Here is a 14,190-nt window from a genome sequence, read left to right as displayed (position 1 = left end):
TTTACTTTCTGGGGGTGAGACATGAACAAAATGCCGGTTCAAAAACATACTATATTTGTGGCGCTGTTCTAGAATGACACTAATTAAATCGGTACCTAAACCTTTCCATTTATACTGGAGTAACTCGTTCAGGACATCGTGTAACGGACCTGGATCAGAATGTTGACCCTCATACAGAGTAATGAGGTGCTGGATCATATACATACCCACCAGTCGCTGCTCGGCTGGGGGCAATTTCAGAAACATTTGTGCCACTATTTCGTCTGGAAAAGTGGTAGAATCAGTAATCCATCGGACTGCTGATCGGACTAGTTCTTGTTCATGCATAGTACTTAACTCGCTATAACCGATTCGTGATTTCAGAATGTGATCGGTAGCTTGGAATACTTGTTCTAGAGAACCTTGTTCCGGTGCTGGAGGATGAAAAGTTGACTTGTGTTCTAGGCGTAAATGGCGGTCTGGAAATCTAGATTTTCCTACATACGCTATTCTGGCGGGATTCTCGTCCTCTACCTCTTCCGCAGAGTCATTTTCTTTCTCGCTTACTTGTGCTGCCTTACGTTGATCATGTAACCTTATTATTTCCTTACGAATTTTCTTGTACATACTCTCTATACTACCGATAGTCTTGTGCTTACCCTCGGCTATATTCTCACTCCACCTTGTCAGGGTTCTCATTTCGACTTGATCTTTGGTCGGATAATCTTGTTCCCTTATTAGACAATTAATCAGAAACTTTAATATCATGAGCTGGATCTCAACTTTCCTTTGAGACATGACTTCACTAATACTTTCTGGATCATCCCCTGTACGGATGAAACGATATATTCTGTCTAGATCTTCCTTCATATTCGGTAAAGTGACCAAGTATTCGGACACCTGCCTAACACGCACGGAAAATATAACCATACTATCCTCGCCTGGAACTGGATCATAACAGCATTCAGTAAGAGCTCGCCTGATTTCTGCAATGGACTGATATTTAGGCGTACGCTGTAACGCACGTTCATGTAACTCGACTGCTCCTGGACGTCTATTTGGCGGCGGGGTCTGAGGAGGACCTCCTCCTGCGGCCCCTAAACTGGAACCGTCGACTGACACTCTTCGTACTAGTGCGGCGGGAAATTGGAACGTAGGCTGGACCGGGGGTGCCGTAGCAGGTACTGCGGTATCTGGAGGAGCAGGAAGTGCCTGATTTACAGGGACTGGCGGAGCGGGATTTGCATATTCTGGGACTGTGTCGTCCAGATAGGACGAAATGAAAATATCAGCTGCGGTCGGTTTGTGACGTAGCTTGGTCGGAACTAATGGCGGCGGGAAATTACTGGATGCCTCCGGGGTCGCTTTTGGCAAGCCCTCGGCAAGAAGAGGATACATACCCTTTATGAGGGCATGCCTCTGTCTGTCTGACTGTTCGGTTTTAACTCGTTCACCTATCTCGATTAATTCTTTTTCTTGGGCTCGCTCTAAGGATTCTCTACTTAATTCAGACTTTCTGATTTCTTTTTCGGTTCTTTTATGAGATTCTTTGCGCCATAACTCGATGGCATCTTTCTGTGACTGTCTGGCCTTCTTTTTCCATAATGCCTCTTCTACTCTCATGATGCACTCGGCATCCCACGTACCTGATACGGGCCATCTATACTTTTCTTCCAACTCCTTGGTATACTCTACCCATAAATCTAGATACAATATGGCGCTTATGCCATGTTTCTGATACATAAAATGACCTGGACTGTCCCTAGGCGGGACAGGAACTGCTGCTTCTAGCAGACCTTTTCTAGTTTTTAACTGACGTAATTTCGAAAATAAGGGCATGACTGAACTGTAACTTAGACACAATACGTAATTACAATACACAATGAACACGATAATTACTCCACATTCATACCACGACATTAAAATACATGAAGAACATTTAAAATAACAGTTCGAACAGAATACTACCTGGAATACGGAAAACAGAATACATGAATTTTCTCGAGAACAGAACTGACTAGAACAGAAACTAGATGCACTGCTGAATCAGTACGAAACTCACCGGTCTCATAAAGAGACACGTCAGGACCCGCATCCACCGAAGTGGACACTTCGTTTTGTGGGTCTGTGTACCACCAACCCACGGACCAGAGTCAATTAGATTGACCCTGTCTAGATACTACCCCAGCAACGGTACTCACCGGGCAGCAAGAACGGAAGGCCTCGAACTGGACTGGACTGCTTCGACGCCGGACGGACGAACTTCGGACTTCTGTTACGGGTGGGCCTCCGGATACCTCGGACCTTGGACTCTCGGCTTGGGCTCTGGTCGGGACTCGCCGCGTTCCTCCACCGTCTCGTCTGGATGCTGGACCGCCTCCTCCGTCTCCTCCGTGGGCCTGAGGGATACTTGAAGCAGAAATATCTGCCGGTGCGCAGAAGAGTTCCGTCACGACTGCAGAGGGTCAGGGGGCCGGCGTGGCTTCACCGACGCGTGGGGAAAGGGCAAGTCCCTATTCGGGCGCCATTATGTGGTATATAAATAAATAATACCGGATCTAGGTTTGACTAGGCATAGCAATAACAGATAGCTCAATAAATAAGAGTCAAGATGCGAGGTAGTAGGAGTTTTGCAGGTTTAATACAGCATAAGGACAGGAACAGGACAACCTGCACAGGAATAGGATGGCAGCTGCCTGGGGGCAGGATCTGGGATGAGCGCGCTAGCATTTAATAACAATACACAAGCATATATAGTAAAACAGTTGCATTACAGTACATATGATAGGCGGAGCAGTGGGTGTGGTCAATAGCAGTCGCGAAAGATAAGGGTGAAAGTAGGTGTAACAAGGCGTATACATAGACATGTGATGCAAACGTAACAGAATATGTCATGAATGGGGCGGAAACATGGAGGGGGCTACCTAAGGAGCCGGGACCTCTAACCTGATGGTGCGCGCAAACTGGCAATGACGTGTTACTAGGAGAAGCTGGGGGCTACGAACTCTGTGCTAGGAGCAGAGACTGAAGTCTGGAGAGTCAGGGCGACATGTACCTAAGCAGTATCTAGTATCTGATGTTTAGAGAACATATTGATAGAATCCAAAAGTTATCGGGGTAAAGGCTAACAGACTCTAAGACTGGAGCATGCATTATTCTACATGTAGTGCGTGATGAAGAATATTAAATGACCATAAATACAGTATTTCTCTAACATGGAGACGTAGAGGCTAGACAATGACGGAAACTATTGATGCGGTTCAGTAGCTTAGGAATGCAGAGAAGGAGGGCTGGACTGATAACTAGGATCATAACATACTCTTGGCAGACTCAGAGGCAGAGCCAGGCTGAACCGGGCACTGTGAGGCAGGAAGTAAGTGAAGGGTCAGGAATACAGGTGGGGGCCGTGTCGCTCCTCAGCGAGGGCTCAGGAGACAGGAGCTGAATCTGGTGTCCGGGCCCTTTTGAGGCCTAGGAACGGGGACTTTACAATGAAATAACGTGCACACTGAGAAACGTGGCAACGTAGCTTTAAATAGGCCTGATAGTCGTAGTATTCACGAGAACTGGAAACTGGCATACTAGAGATGGACACAACTGTAATTGCGTCTTTTAATCGAACATGGGGAATACAAATGCATATTAATCATGCACAGATAACATATGATGGAGGACGCGAAGGGACACAGAACATGGCAAAATTTACTTTTCCACACTGGCGTGGAATGTTGTGTAAAGAAATTACATCAGCACGCAGGGGCGGCATCTAAGTAGATACCGCAACATCATTCCAGCGATCACGATGCCAATGACTAATGCAGTCGACCGATGCCACCTACTGACGCGCAGGGGTACTGCTGAAGGAAAATTCTCCGGATCTAGTATGACGGCTGGGGGTAATTCTATGGTATGGAAAACATAACTAATATATGTCTCCTCTTACAGATATATTGTTACCGAAGGTAAGTAACTTGTTCATCAGTGCTGTTTTGGATACAGTGCATTTAAGGGCTTCTCCTCTGGAACCGTGAGTCCAGGATATTCAGGCTATGATTCTGATGTTTCAGTCTCTATCCTGGATTTTGGTGAGATGGACACAGAGGCTGCTGGGTCTCATGTCTGCCTACATGCTTGTAAAACATGCCCAGTGGAATATGTGGGGTTTGCAGGGGTCCCAGTAGGCACAGCCCTAGGGGAATCGCACACACTCAGAGACCGGATCCTGAGACTTACCCTGAATGCTTCCCCAGCGACGTGGGCTCTACTGTGACTTGGTCTTCCAGTGCAGAGTTCATGCAGCCCCCAGATGTGACTCTTCAGATGGCAGATAACCTAATTTAATGTTGACTTGTTATGCGTCTCACCTTCTTCCATGGTTACAGACAGATCTTCAGAGTCTCTGGCTATTGGCGGTTCCTGGTCTCCCCCTTTCTGTTGCTGAAGTTTCGCTCTACCGAGGTCAGCACTTAGAAGGGATCAGGTCCAGTAGTCACCCAAAGGGAACGGAGCAGTTGTCCAGGTGAGCGATGCATGTCAGGGGCGGTGGTGGTGGTGGTCTCCTAGGTGCTCCGATCTGCAATGGCATGAGGTCCATGGCGTCGTTGAGCTTTTCAAGGATGATTTGTGGAAGTTCCTCGATCATCCTAGTGGCACTCTTCCAATGCTGTGATGTGACGTGTCTGACGTTCTGGTTGTGCAGTGTGCCACAGCATGTTTACAGGGCCATGCAAAGCCACTTTACATGGCTTTTCATTGGCTCATAAATATGTGCCCCTTTCACGCATTAAACAGTGTGAAAGGGGTGTTCCATGCAGTGATGGCCAGCATGGCTCGTGGGTGGTGGGGCAAAGGCGGGTGCAGGGGGTCGCAATTCCGGGAGGGTGTGCATTATAAATTAAAACAATTAAAAATATATATAACTTAGCTTACAGTTGGGTCCCGCGTCTCTGCTCCTGCTCTCCCAGAGGTACAGGAAGAACAGCCAGTCCCCATTGACCAATCAAAACGCTGCAGTGCAGCATTGTGATTGGTTTTGAGCGACCCGGTTTCACGCTCAACCAGGTAATGGGGCCTGAGCATGTTCTCCACACAGGCTGTAATGCAGCCTGCATTGAGACGAGTAAAGTGCGCATGAGTCGTTTTGGCAGCCCGAGAGGACCGATCAAACAGTCATTGCGCACTTAGGAGTGGGCAAACCACTCCTTCCCTGCTTTGAGAACAGAGCAGCCCCGCCCGCAAGGCAGCACAAACATAAAATGTTATAACAAAGATATTATCATTTTATTTTTCTACTTCTCGCACTGCTTGAAAGCAGTGGGGCGACGCTCCTCTGCCATAGTGGAGCCGCCACTGGTTCTATGGGTGTTGCTGTGGGTGTTCCTATGCTAAAACAATGGAATCTGAAGCATTCCCAGGTTTACAGGAAACCTCAAACTTCAGAATACATCAGAATCTAATACCACCCCAAGGGTGATGTTTGGGAGACGCTATACATCCTCAACAGCCCCATACTCTGCAAACATTCCCTTATTGGGTATTCCTACACCACATGGCAGACTCACAAGAAACAGGATCCGCGGTTGGGTGGAGAACGGTGTGGAAGATGTTGTGGCTTTTTTTGGAGATGGGACTCTGATGGATCACAAATCCTTTCTACGGGCCACAGGTGCACCCGCACAGTTATACCTATTGCATGCAGCGGTCTCCCATTACATTAAAAACACCTGGGCCCCACTGCGTACTGAACCCCCACAGCATACCCTGGTCCACCTCTTACATTATATGGGGAGCGGGGGACACTTGGTCAGATGGTTATATGCGTGGGTTCGAACACATGCCAAGGCCACACTTGTATCCCTTAGAACAAAATGGTCCGAGGGCTCCACTACGGAAATTTCGGACAAAGCCTGGAAGGGTCTACTTGAACACCCCAAGAGAGTGTCCCGTAACGCCAGGCTAAAATTTATACAGACCATGGTTCTTCACAGGTCATATCTCATTCCCCAATGGATCCACCGTATGTTCCCTGAGGCTCCCCATAATTGCCCTCGTTGTAAAGGAGACAAGGCTGACTTCCTTCACATGCTGTGGTCGTGCCCCTGCATCCGGGACTACTGGGATGATGTCCGTAGCTATCTAGGTGAGATCACACACATTCCCATCTGTGATGATGTTCTGGACTGCCTCATAGGCCTTCGCCGATGTACAACTAAACTAAAGGTACAATTGAGGTTTGTAGATCTGGCCCTCATCCTAGCAGTCAGATCTCTTACCATGAGATGGAAGTCCCCAGGTGCCCAACGTTGTCAGGCCGGCACGATGACATGATACAGTGGGGGAAAGCTGAGAGTGTAGCCCTTAGGAGGGAGGAAGAGAAAGGACTCCGGAAGAGACCCTTTTTTATTGGACTGGGATATTATGCTACACGGTTTTGAACTACTTGACCCCCTGCCCCTACAAGTTACCCCGACAACATAATTTCATGGACTGCTTCTAGACCGTTTGTTCAGAAGCCCTTAAAACTCTGTCCCCCACTTGGTAACCTTAGCGACATATAGAACCCCCCGGTGCATACAGTTCAGACCCCCCTTAGATACCCATGGCATTACCATACAACAGACCAGGAGCATGGGATTGGAGGGTTAGGGTGGGAGGGTGTAGTTGGGATTGTTTACTTCAGTTCAAGAGGAACTTTATACTTTATGCTATGGATGATCGTATATTTTGCAGCGTTGCACTCGGCAAATGTTATCTACATGTATAGGAAATTACAGTTTCTCTCCGGCTACATTAGGCGTACCACTGTATACGGATTTCATACACTGTACTGTTCTTGCATGCATCAAAAAGTGGATCAAAAAGAACAAGACCTTTTTGTGATGTTTTTTACATTGTCACAATGCCAAGGTTACAAAATAAAGTTTGTTAAAAAAAATGAGGATAAATGTTTTAATTTCTCTTCATTCCCTTTTTCAATGTGTGCAGAATTCTGAAGCACATAGTGAAAGACGAAATACCCTGGATTAATAGGTTTTGTGCAGGTAGGTGCCCCTTCCTGCACAACATAAATCAACTCCGCAACACAGTCACCCTTGTACCATGGCAAAAGGGTGCCTGCTTTGGCATACAGCAGTCATTGTGCGGCAACGTTGGGGCTTATTCATGAGCCCCTGCCGACGGTTTAATGCCACCAGTTCATTATTTTCTTGACATACTCGCAGCGTGAATTTTGCACCACGTTGCGCCGCATTTAGGCATATATGTGTGACCTTGTAAAGCCCTGTGCCACATTATACCTGCGTCCGGTATGATGTGTGTAGGGTGTGCGTTCCTATGCAACAAAGCCTCATAGGTGTGGTGCAGGGAAATTATCATATTTCACTATGACAATTCTAGGACACCACGGTGTCAAAAACATACTCCTGCTATGTGACGCAGTGCCATAGGGATAGGTTGGCCCCATTCATTTCTGCAGCAATGTGTGACTTTAGCGCTGACCGATACATCAGGTTTCCAGACATATCTGTCATTGATTGCGACATGTATTGCCGTACAGCAAATATGGCGCAGCCAAGGTGTCACAAGGAGGGCGCAGTGAAAAGTGTCCAATTGCTGTTTTATCGCAGTGATGCAACACTTTTCATGAATGGGACCCAGGAATTCGCCCTATCTTATTGATAGGGTACATTCCTGACCTTTTGTTTTGGCGCAGGGCAGCGTAACAATATTCCTTGCAGCGCTGTCCAGCACCCAGAACTCTTATGTGTGGGCCCATGTGTTTGCACCAATTCTAAGACCAGCTATTTTCTGGTCTTAACTCAGATTAGAGGCAATTTTTTTTTTTAACAGCAGTTTTGGGTGGGGGGTTATTGTCGTACTGGAATTTCATTGTAAATATCGTGAAATGTGGTTAGCAGCACTTTTTTCACGGGAACGCCTACCTTTCATCTCATTTTCGTTAAGTCCCGCTAACAGAAGTGGCGATCTTGAACATTCATGTTTACGCTGGGAAAGTGCCGCTAACTGCAGTTAGGGGCACTCTGTAAATAAGGCGATTAAAAAATTGACGCTACTGTGGCGTTAAGTTCTTGTAAATAAATATGACCCCGAGTCTTTTTCCTGCAGCCTGATTGTGTGGCAGAAAGAGCACTGCATACATTAGATGTTACGTGGCCCCTTGTGCACTACAAAGATAGGATCAAAGCATTCCACAAGTCAAAACAGCTCTTTATCTCCTTCTCTAAACCGCACAAGGGGGAAGAAATCTACAAGGCTAGCAAACCCAGGTGGATTGTCAAATGCATGCAGACCTCTGCTACATCAAAGTGAAGAGATTTCTCCACACCCCTCCTAGGCTGCACTCTCTTGGTAAAAATGAGGCTACTATTCCCTTCCTAGGCAACATCTCAACTGATATTTGTAAAACAGCCACCGGGTCAACCCCACACACTTTTACTTAACGTTACTATATAGACATCTTGGCAAATCAGCAAATTCTATCTGGCCAAGCTGTTTTAAAGACATTGTTCCACATATCTGATCTTCAACATGCTAACCACTGCAGTTTGGAGTATACTGCTATATAGTTTGTGCTAAGCATGTGCATCTATAGCCACACATGCTACAAATAGATAATGCTACTTTCCTTTGTAGGAAATTTGGGTTACTGGTTAGGGAGGATGAAACCCTACTCAAGCAGCAACCACAATTCTTGTCAGAGTAAAATACGAGCAAACCCCAAATTAACCTATGCTTAGCCCTCTGGTAGCTAGGTACAAAGTGGTGAGGCTTAACCTAGAGGCAATGTATACAGAATTTATGCAGCACTTTAAACAGTAATAAAGTGAAAGCACAAGGAGAATAGAGTAATATTTAATACATTATTTTTTACACCAAAACAGCAAAAATCTAATTAGAACTGCAGATATGTAAATTTAAAGATTTAAGTAAAATAGTCCCTCAAAGCAGAAAGTGCCAACAGTGGTTATCTGGACCCAGCGGACTGGGAAAAGGTCACAAGTTCAGGGTGATGGCATGCAAGCCGGAAACTGGACCAAGTAAGGCCTGCTGAACAAAGTACCTTACATTTTGGTTGTGGAACATTGCGAGATCCTACGTTGAGGATGTATCAGGCTGTGATGCGAGGCCTTACATCGGGGAGGCATCAGTGGTTCCAATGTGACGCTGCAAGGTGATACTTCACGCTGCATTGGTTCTGCTAGGACCACATCCGGGCTGGCAGAGTATTTTATTGAAAAAGGGCAGCAGAGCAGTCCTTCTGAGTCCACTACAGGTCCACAGGTGTACTGAAGAGTTTTCAAACAGTCCCTACGATGCTCCTCATTTGAGGTCACAGAACTTCAGGGGGTGAAATCACTCTGTTTTTGTCTCACTGTCTGCTAAAAAAAACACCTTCGCTCGGATTTTAATTTTTTGACCTCCCAGTTATGCTGGAGAATTCCTGACCGCTATGAATGAATGCTTATCCAAGTACTTTTTGAAACACAACAGGCTCTCCCTGGGAGATATCATGGCATCGTAACTCTCAAAGAACACACCCCTTATATGTCACCAGTGATAAGGGCTAGGTTAGATAGTTGGGACAGGTTGGTGATGCGAAAAGGGCTTATGACTTTCCTATCACCTTTCACTTCACTGTGGAAGAACATAGATTTCTCACTTGGCCTTGATAGAACCACGTGTGCCCATAAGCTAGAAGCTGGGTGCAAAACTCTTGGGGCCGGATTACGACTTTGATGGTGTGACTGCTGGTCGGCTCTGCTGCCGTACCACCAAACCCGTGGTCAGGTTGCCCTCCAGATACTGAGTTAATCTCGTGTCTGGCGGGCTTTTTTGGCGTTCCCAAAAAAGGCACTTCAATGGCAATGCTAAAAACAGTTCCTGCATGGCATGGATTTGAAAGTCCGTAACGTGCAGGAACTGGTGTGTATGCTCACAGGAGGGCACATGGTGGGCCCCCCCTGTTTGCAAATACAGGGAATGAGGCACAAAGAGGCCCTGTAGGGCCTCCCTTTGTTTCCTCTCCACCAGGGTTTGCTTGGAGTAGGACCCAACATAAAAACCCTGGCGAAGAGGAAACTCATAATAGGTTTGTTGGGACCACAGCAGTCCTGCTAACCATATTGCGGCGCCTGAGTCGTAATCGAGCGGTCAGGAGACCGCCACTCCACCATGAATCTGGTGGTCCCCAGACTGCCAGACTCGTAATCAGGCCCATAGGGATCTGTTTGGGGAAGGTATTATCAAATCTTTCAAACAATTCAAAATGAAATATCTGCTCCCTGAAACTGAGTGCCTCTGAGTTCTTCATCCTGGGATCAAACATGGGGCGACTAGAACGTTAATACCCTTCAAAAATACTTTCTGACATGCACTGAATATAACATTGTACATCCAAAATATATTTATTTTGATTTAAAAAAATTAATTCTTTTAGGTATCATTAAACATGAAACTTGTTGGAGAGGGCAAATGAATGTATGACAGTGCAATCAAAATGCAAATATTAAAAAAGGTATGAGGAGAGCTAAATTATATAAAAAATCCTTTATATACAAAAGCATGAAAAACAATGACTCCAACATAAGTATACAGAGGACCTACGACAAATAATGATAGTGCTCTGTGCAGTGTGATCAGACAGTACAAACAAGTGAAATGGAGAAAAACCATGATTAAAAAACAAGGCGTTAGACAATGTAATGGTAAAAAATAGTGAACGCATCAAATATCTAAAAGGAGCTTATACAATTATTAATTTATTTTATATATATATAAAGTTTTATATAGCGCAAACCTCACCAGTGAGGGTATTGGAGTGCTTTACATTAGGGGGATGTAAAAGATAAGTAGGAGAAGCAGTCACATATATGAGAGAGGTGCAAACAAAGAAGATTAACAAGCTGATAAGCTTGACCTCCCTAAGAAGTCAGCAATAAAGTGTTCATGGGCAACAAATGAATAATAGTCACAGATAAAATCACAAAACAAACCGAAGAGATCTAAGGCAAAAATGTGATCATCAGAAGTGTTTTCACTTCTTTTTTGAAAGAGACTGGTAGACAAAATCAAGCAGATTTCTGGAGGCAAAGAATTCAGTATTTTTAGAGTGATACCAGAGAAGGCTCTTTTGCACATTTTATTTTTGTGTAAAATGTGCGGTTTCAGCAGCAGGGAGCAGGTACTTCACGATGTTCTGCATCCACCCGATGGTTTGAGCTTTTGTGCCAAACACCTAGGCGTATTGGAACGTAAGGCTTTATGATCATCATTCACACACTTTTTTTTTTCTTTTCACAACAGATTTTATTGAGTAAATCAAGCAAAGCAATTAATGTGGCGCCCCACAGTCAGGAGAAACCACCAAACATGTTGACACAAGGTATATCTCAGGTTCTGAGTCCAGACTAGGACCATGGCATAACATGTACATTGTAAAGTACCCCCCCTCCACCCCTACCCCAACTCCCACAGCCCATCCCTCCCCGGTGTCCCTCCCTAACCCCGTGCACGTGTGTAAAGGAACAACGGTGTGCGAGCATGGTGCGGCGGGCATGATGTAAGTCACAGGCCCATGTACAAGTGGATGCCTAGAGCTCTTCCTCAGGTTCGACTGGGGGATCCAGTGTCAAATCTCTATAGTCAGCCCACCTCTTCCATATCTTAAAGTGTTTGCGGGGGCACCCTCGTGCTTCGAATATCGGTCTTTCCAGCCCCATACAAAAATCCAATCCTTCTTTCCATTCACACAAAGGAGGGGCCCTGACGTCTTTCCAAGCACGTGCTAGGTCTCTTTTGGCTAGTACAAGTCCCAGTAGTAATAAATGACGTTTATAAACATTTCCCCCCACCCCCTCAAGAATATGAAGCATGCCTAACCGATGGGTGCGTGGCAGGTCCCAATTCAACACGTCAGACAGACAGCTCCACACACCTCTCCAAAACCCAGCTATCCTTGGACACATCCATACAGTATGGAGCAGTGAGCCTACCTCCACCCCACAACGCAGGCAGTCCGGCGACTCAATCAGTCCAGCCTTCCACAATCGCTCGCGGGTGTAGTAAGCCCTGTGGAGAATTTTAAATTGGATAAATCTGAGCCGCATTGCTATTGCAGCGCCACGTGGGGACTCCAGGGCTTCCCGCCAATCGTCTTCGTCCATGGGGCCAATGTCCGCCTCCCAAGCCGTCCGCAGGGGAAGGAGATCAGAAGAGCAGTGAGTGACCATCGTTTGATATATGCGGGATACTTTTTTGTCACCGAGATCTCCCATAAACAACTTCGCCTCAATGGGGCTAAATTCGGGGAGCGAGTCTAAGTTAGCAATGCTAGGTGTCAGCGCATGCCGAAGCTGCAGATACCGGAAGAACTGGGTCCGTGGCATGTGGAACTCCACACTGAGGTCCTGGAACGACCTGAGGGCAACCCCGGACATCACATGTCCCAGCAACGAGATCCCAATCGCGTCCCAGCCATCGAAGCCCGATAGTGAGGCCAGTGCAGGCAGTCGACCGTTATGCCATAATGGCGTCTCCGCCGTTAGCCTACCCCACCAGCCCATGCGCCGCAGCGCTTGTCGCCACACAGTGAAGACAGTGTTCGTGACTCTAGGCAACCCCCGTCGTAGCCGAGCCGAATAAAGGAGCGTGTGAAGCGTATTTTCACCCATCAAGACCCGCTCTAGAGCATAGGCCGGATCACTATGATCGCCATACCACCAGTCATTGAGGATGAGCAATTGAGCAGCTTGATAGTAGGACATTAGGTCCGAGGTGGCGAGCCCTCCACTATACGTAGATAGGAAGCACGTACGCAACGCCACTCTGGCGGAGCCCCCAGCCCACAGGAACCGTCCCAGGACGGAGTTTACCTGCCGAAACCATGAGGAAGGGACCGGATGGGGGTAGTTCTGCAGCTGATACAGAAGGCGCGGAAGTGCCACCATCTTGAAGATGGCAGACGGGCCAAAAATATTAAGGGGCATCCGAGTCCAGGTTTTCACATCAGCCTGCACCCTCTCCCAAACCGGCAGCACGGTGCGTTCCCACGTGAGGCTCGCCGATTCCGAAAGGAACACTCCCAGGTATTTTAGCCCACCATCCGCTACCTGCAGTTCCAACGTCCAGGGGTCAACTACTGTATCACCCCCGAGGACCCACAGGGTGGATTTGCACAAGTTCATGTACAGGCCCGAGACCTCTCCAAAGATCCGCATTATTTCCAATACCCGTGGCCCTGAGCGCCGCAGGTCGGTGAGGAAGAAAAGGACATCATCAGCGTATAACGCAATCCTGTCAGAGAGGCCCCCGGGCCACACAAATCCCCGCATCTGTGCATCTATACGCACCCAGGCGGCCAGAGGCTCCATGGCCAGGGCGAACAGGTACGGGGAGAAAGGGCATCCCTGTCGGGTTCCCCGACCAATGCGGAAGGTCCCCGACACTGCCCCGGCAATACGCACTGCAGCCGTGATATCGGTATAAAGCAGCTTAACTTAAGACAGAAACACCGGGCCTAGATTAAGACGGGGCAGGAGCTCAAAGAGGTATGCCCAGCCTACCGAGTCGAACGCCTTATTGATATCGGCAAGCAACAAAGCCGCCTGTTCACCTGTGGCCCCCATAGCATCCACCGCCGCCCAAGCACGCCGAATATTATGGCGCGTGGCCCTGCGAGGCATGAATCCGGATTGGTCCGGGTGTACTAGATCCGTCATGTACGGAAGCAACCGATTCGCCAGGGCCTTGGCCAGTATTTTGGCTTCTATGTTGAGAAACGAAATGGGGCGATACGAGTCGTGTCTATCAGGGGGTCGACCCGGTTTCGGGAGAACCACCACCTCGGCATGACGCCAATCTGGGGGCATCTTACCCTGTGCACGTGCCGCCTCAAGCGCATGACGATAGTGGGACCCTAGTTGCACATGAAATTTTTTATAAAATTCACATGGGAATCCACTCGGCCCGGGGGCCTTACCTACATTAAGCTGTCCCAGGGCCTCCCCCAGTTCCTCCGCCGTCAGGGGAGCCTCCAAGGAATCCCTGGTCTCATCCGACACTGCTTTAGGGGGCAAGTCGTCAAGGAATTTAGCCACCTCGTCCACCGAAAAGCTGTCACACGGAGCATATTGTGTCTCAAAGTAGGTAGCAAAGCTCGCCGCTAACTCAGTAGGCTCAGTGATAGCTACCCAG

The sequence above is a fragment of the Lissotriton helveticus genome, chromosome 5_1 (assembly GCF_964261635.1).
Source record: "Lissotriton helveticus chromosome 5_1, aLisHel1.1, whole genome shotgun sequence".
NCBI classification, from domain to species: domain Eukaryota; kingdom Metazoa; phylum Chordata; class Amphibia; order Caudata; family Salamandridae; genus Lissotriton; species Lissotriton helveticus.
This window is presented reverse-complemented; position numbering follows the sequence as displayed.